Here is a 6,000-nt window from a genome sequence, read left to right as displayed (position 1 = left end):
CAGGTACAAGTAGAATCTTTTTTTAGTGCCTTGTAACGAGTATCGGGGTTGCCGCTGGGTCATGAAACCTCTGAGCCAATGTGGCTAAAAAGAAGAAAGAAATCTCCTAGCCATAGTGTACTTAGCCATGACATCACATTTATGTTTTACCGCTGTCATGTTACGTGCGGCGCACATGTGTGCAACTGGGAGAGACATTGTGGCCCAAATAACACAAAACACATTAAAACTTCGGGGGCAATGCTTTTTTTTTTTCTTCCTTTGGGTTGTAGGCCTAGCTTGATGGCTAACTGCATGGCGTCGTGGTAGAAGGGGCCAAGCTATCATCAGTAAGGAAACTTCTTCCTTGATGGTCAGTTTGCCTGTTTTTCAGCCCCGCGCAAAAAGTCGGTCTTACTGCAAGGGTATAAAAGAGATTTATGTTCAATCTCAATAATTCAGCACTTAATTGTGAGGCGGCCATTGCATTTCCTCGCACGTGTCATTTCAGGACACTGGGGTAGAGTCCTGGTTAAGGTGAGGTTAGGGGGATAAGATTATGATTAAACAAAGTACAGGGTTATGGAAAGGATTGTTCAAGCCCATAATTAAATGCTGTCTTTGACAGTGTCTCTATGGAACTAATCCGTCTTGACGGCGATTCATGATCATCACAACCGTGACGTGAACGTGGCAAATGTATCACGCTAACATGAGCAAACGTATCGCTGAATAATTAATGTGAAGTGTGACACAAAATGAGACGACATGATAAAAGGATGCAGTATGATCCATCCGACGCCTGAAGTCATCAATGTCACTTGTAGGGCTTTTCCACTAAAATATTGCTTTCATCTACCACCCAGCTGGGAGGAATTATTATTATTTACTGTTCCTAGTCGCGGGGGGGGGGGGGGGTTTAAAAAAAATCACTTCGGTGTGTGCCAGGTAGCTGCTAGGCCGTGATGTATTTTAATTCTCTCGTGGGTCATTTGGAGGCACCGCACGTTCGCCTCGTGTGCCTCGTCGTTGCTGGGATGATGTGGAGTTGACCAGTCGGGTATGGTGTGCTGCAGTCACCCATCATCTGTAATGTAAAGCTTTCTGAAGTGGCTGTTCGCTGCGCATATATACATAAACATTATGAGTCAGCAGCACCACGTTACACCACATTGAGATCCAATCGACCCAGCCATCCATTTTCCGCACATAGTGCTAGTCCTAACTTGTTTTGGGGTTCACAACTGTACAATTGTATTAATAAGACAAGAACAACCAGAAAAAAAAAAAAGTGTGATGTCCAGCCCCACTCCTCGTCTTGGCAAACGATAAAAATTTTCTGAGAAGGTCACAGAGAGTTTTCAAGAGGGAAAAAAAAAAAATCTGACATTTTTGTGTAAGCTTTTCCCACCCGGCTTCAAAAAAGCAAATACGGACTTCAATTACATCACCTGAAATGCCGCATTGATTTAAAGCACCCTGCTAGCCTTTCGAAGTGCGTGCCGGCGACAAAAAACAATCAAAAGAAATGACAACGGCAAGTTGAAACAGATCATTTCCTATTCCCCCAAAAACGGCAAGCTAGATAAGCTAGATAGAAAGTTTCCTATCTCAGCCTGGTTTTAAAACCAATTTGTATCTGTGTTTGCACAATCCGGACAAGATAGAATGAAACAAAAGGGACAATTTAAGCAATGTTTTTCCTAATTTGTTTCAGATTGATGGGTGGTAGCTGCATCAAAGTAGTGCAAATGAAGAAAAAAAAAATCCCTTACCTAATATGTTACATACGCCTCCACAACGTCTATAAGAGAGCCTGAATCAGGGGAGCAATTCCCTTCCCAAAACAAAGCTTTCCATCTAAGCCCACTATCGGCATCAATTCTTCATCGCGAGATCTCTGCATTCGCCAACAAGGAGGTTGCGAGATGGAGGTCAAGGGTCCTCCTACCTGTTCCGAGGACTGGTTATTAATTAAACACACTAAGGTCAAGATTGTTGGTGGGAATGCAGCAATGCATAAAGAAAAAAAAAAAGGCGAGTCTGTATGAATGTATCTTTTTTTTTTTTTTTTTGAGGTGGTGAGAGGTTGCGTCTATACAGCCTGCCTTTGTATCGCATAGGCTCCCACACTGTTAGCCTCTATTAGCGGGAGCGCAAGGCAAACTGGAGAGCCTGGGAGGCAAGGAAACTGAAAAGCTGTTCAGGCAGGATAAGAAATAATCATGACGCGAAATGTTTCAGGGCACGCAGTGACTTCTTTCTTTCTCACATGTATTGTCATAGTGTCAGATTAATTTGCACACACACAAAAAAGAACTTTATCATCTTTAGAGCGTTGTTCCATCTCATTCCCGAAACATGAAATTAAAACTCAGCTTGGAACATAACCAGTCAAAATGTAATTGGCATCCAAATGATTTGATTTAGAAAAAAAAAATTGCACAGACGCTAGCGTGTACCTGTAAGAATACCAATTACTACTTTCCTGTTAGCGCTTTGGCCGCACGTTGTGGTTGTTATCTTTGCCGTTCCAGAATGAGCACCAAAAAAAAGAGAATTTCACAAACAGAAGAGTTGTTCAGCAAACAAAACGTGAATGGGTAAAACTGACAATGGGTGAACCGCGATTAGGCGGGTTTTTACGATACATCCCGTCAATTTATCCCCGAAAACCAGGATAAGAAATAATCATGACGCGAAATGTTTCAGGGCACGCAGTGACTTCTTTCTTTCTCACATGTATTGTCATAGTGTCAGATTAATTTGCACACACACAAAAAAGGACTTTATCATCTTTAGAGTGTTGTTCCATCTCATTCCCGAAACATGAAATTAAAACTCAGCTTGGAACATTACCAGTCAAAATGTAATTGGCATCCAAATGATCTTAGAAAAAGAAAAAAAAATTGCACAGACGCTTGTGTGTACCTGTGAGAATACCAATGACTACTTTCCTGTTAGCGCTTTGGCCGCACCTTGTGGTTGTTATCTTTGCCGTTCCAGAATGAGCACAAAAAAAAAGAGAATTTCACTGATAGAAGAGTTGTTCAGCAAACAAAACGCGAATTGGTAAAACTGACAATGGGTGAACCGCGATTAGGCAGGTTTTCACGATACATCCCGTCAATTTATCCCCGAAAACAAACGCCGCGAATCGCCGCCGCCTGTGCCTCAGGAGCCTCGACGCACTTGCAATTAGCCTTCAAGAAAGTGTTGCAGTCAAGCGCCCTCGCTGCAAACACTTCAAATCAATACGATGCGGCAATTTGCGGAAATGCCAAGCGATAATTAGCGACCGGAAGAATTTCAGCGTAATCAATCAATGATAAGTTGCATAAATGATCGCGTGGAATGGAAAAAATAAAACAACCCCCCAACCCTTCTTTGTTTGAGGTGGCAAATGACATTATGATTAGTTCCGAGCAAGAAAAGTTGAACTAGCAAAATGCTGATCTGCACACATGAATACATTTAATCATCCTCATCTCGAGTCTGTATAAGTGCATTTTTAATGTGTTTGCCCAATGCAGTCATATTATTATTTTTTGTTTAGTAGTGGCAGTTTGTTTGACGACCTCATGACACGGGCAGTCTTGAGAAGCGGATTCGGTCGAGTAAGTCCCCACGAAAGGCCACGGTACCATTAGCCCCTTTTTTTTTATTTTTTATTTATTTATTTATTTTTTTTTTTATAAAACCGCCGTATATGACTCTTAAACCTGTCAATCATCTCACTCCTGGGGGAGGGGGGGTAATAGCGGCTCGCCGTGCAAATGCATTTGGGCTGAATTAGCGCCATTAGTGGGCAAACCGACGGATCCCGACCGGAATATGCGTGTGCCTTTGTCGTCTCGCGGCTTCAACCCGATCGACCTTTTACTTTCAGCTCCGGTGGAATCCCTTTTGATTGTAGTGTGCCCCCCCGCAGTGCGCGAAAAGCCATTTAGGAAAAGTGCTGAGTGCATGGAGCTCGAATGAAAAATGTGCTCATCACCCCGAAATCTCTCCGGGGTGTCAGCGGCGAGAGCGACCGGTCAATTTGCACCCGGCGGAAGGTGTTTGGCAGCGGCGCTCTTGGCAGGACGGCACCTTCGCCGCCATTAAGCGGCTCCGTTTAGCACCCAAAGGGGACGCTTTGGTAATTAAACATGAATGGGAGGCTCGTCAGAAGACCCGCGGGGCGCTGTTGTTGCTCCGTTCAACAGTTGCTCCCCCCGCTCCCAACAGAACTTTGTCGTAAACCGACAATGACATTCCCAAAGCTTAAATCATTGACTGTTAAGGGAAGGGCGACATGAATAGATTGACTTCTTTTTAGAAGGGAGCTATGTCAAAAGTATGTCCTCCTTTTTTGGAAAGCTGTTATTTTTATAGTCGTGTTGATGTTAAATCGACTCTGTCAAAGATTGAAGGCATTTCTAATATGGAAAACATCTCAGGGCCCAAGCGACAAGTAGATTTTGATGGCTCTGCAAGACACAGTTTTTGCACTACAACGTTGTCATTTCAAGATTCTGGTTCCCCGTCAGAAAATGGACTGAACTACACTATGTTGTCCTAGACTGACTCTTGCATTGTTGTTTACTTTGACTGTCGTCCACTCCAACTGGGCGGAGGTCAAAATCGTAATATTTACACAAACGACTCCACCATCGCCGTGTGGTGAGAACATCGCTGTTGGCGCATTATTTTTAGCTCAAAGCTAACACAGCTACGCATATGACCGCGTGTGCTCTCCCGAGGCGGCAAGGGGTCAGAATAACTTTCCAGTGCAATCTGGAAACGCTTTTCCATCACTGTTTGCTTTTTTTTTTTTTTTCTTTCTTTTTCATCGCCCTGGAGACAAACTTGGCTGACACACTCTATATTAATGTGTCACATGCATACCTTTTTTGTCTTTGCTTTTGATTCGGCCAGATCTTGTTTGCTGCCCTCACTCCTCAGCCTGGTGTGTGCGTGCTGATTTCCCAACTCATCTTTTGCCCTTACCCCACGCCCCACAAATAAGGATTTTTGGCCTGTTTTACTGCCGCTTCTTCTCCATTTTTGTTTGATCATGTGGCGTGAGATGTCATTTGTTTATTTTCCTTTTCATCACAGCTCTGTGTTTTCGGACGTCGTGCTTTGTGCTTCAGAATGGTGAAAAAAAAGAGACTGATACAAGCGTTAGCAATGCCAATGAGGCTTCCGTTGAGGTTTAAAAGGGGAAGCTTCCTGCTAACGCGCAGGTGGAGGTCACATGTGGGAGTATGCACTTTTGTCATAATTATAAATTGTTAATGGTATCTTAGGACTTCTGGTTAGCATTGAGTGTGTAAGTAAAAAAAAAAAAAACATTGACATGTACTGCGTCAGTAATCTGGGGATTAAACGTTTCACAAATGGACTAATTAGTTTGCCTTATTCTCTGCCTTGTATTTGTCACCGAGAGCAGCTTTGAGTTGAGGATCAACTGCTTTGGAGAACAAAATCCCCAGCACCAGGGAAAAAACAAAACAATATTTTTGTTTCTTTTCTGAAGCTTCCAAACAATTCTCTCTCTCTCTCTCTTGCTCTCTCTCGCTCTTGTTCTCTCTCAGCTTCAGAACCGATCAGGCACCTGGACAGCACCAGGGAAAAAACAAAACAATATTTTTGTTTCTTTTCTGAAGCTTCCAAACAATTCTCTCTCTTGCTCTCTCTCGCTCTTGCTCTCTCTCAGCTTCAGAACCGATCAGGCACCTGGGTGCCTGCCAGAGTGCTGTTGGCCTTTTTCGCCCGCGATTGGAATTCGACCTGAAGCATCTAATTGTCTCGGTTATGTGTGTGTTTGTGTGTGTGAACGGGACGCTCAAAGCTGGCTGAAATCCGTCTGATTTTATGGTTGGCGGACCACAGAATTGCTGGTCGTGAGCACCCCTGACAGGCCACCTAGCCTGTTCTCCCAGGACTTTTTGGGCCACGCTCCATTTGAAATCTGCTCGTTACCCGATGCCGCAAAAAGAATCTCAGTGAAAGAAGCGAGCGAGGAGGAAGATA

The sequence above is a fragment of the Hippocampus comes genome, unplaced genomic scaffold, assembly GCF_001891065.2.
Source record: "Hippocampus comes isolate QL1 unplaced genomic scaffold, H_comes_QL1_v1.1 scaffold434, whole genome shotgun sequence".
NCBI classification, from domain to species: domain Eukaryota; kingdom Metazoa; phylum Chordata; class Actinopteri; order Syngnathiformes; family Syngnathidae; genus Hippocampus; species Hippocampus comes.
The sequence above is the reverse complement of the archived record's forward strand: the minus strand, read 5'-3'. Positions refer to the sequence as shown.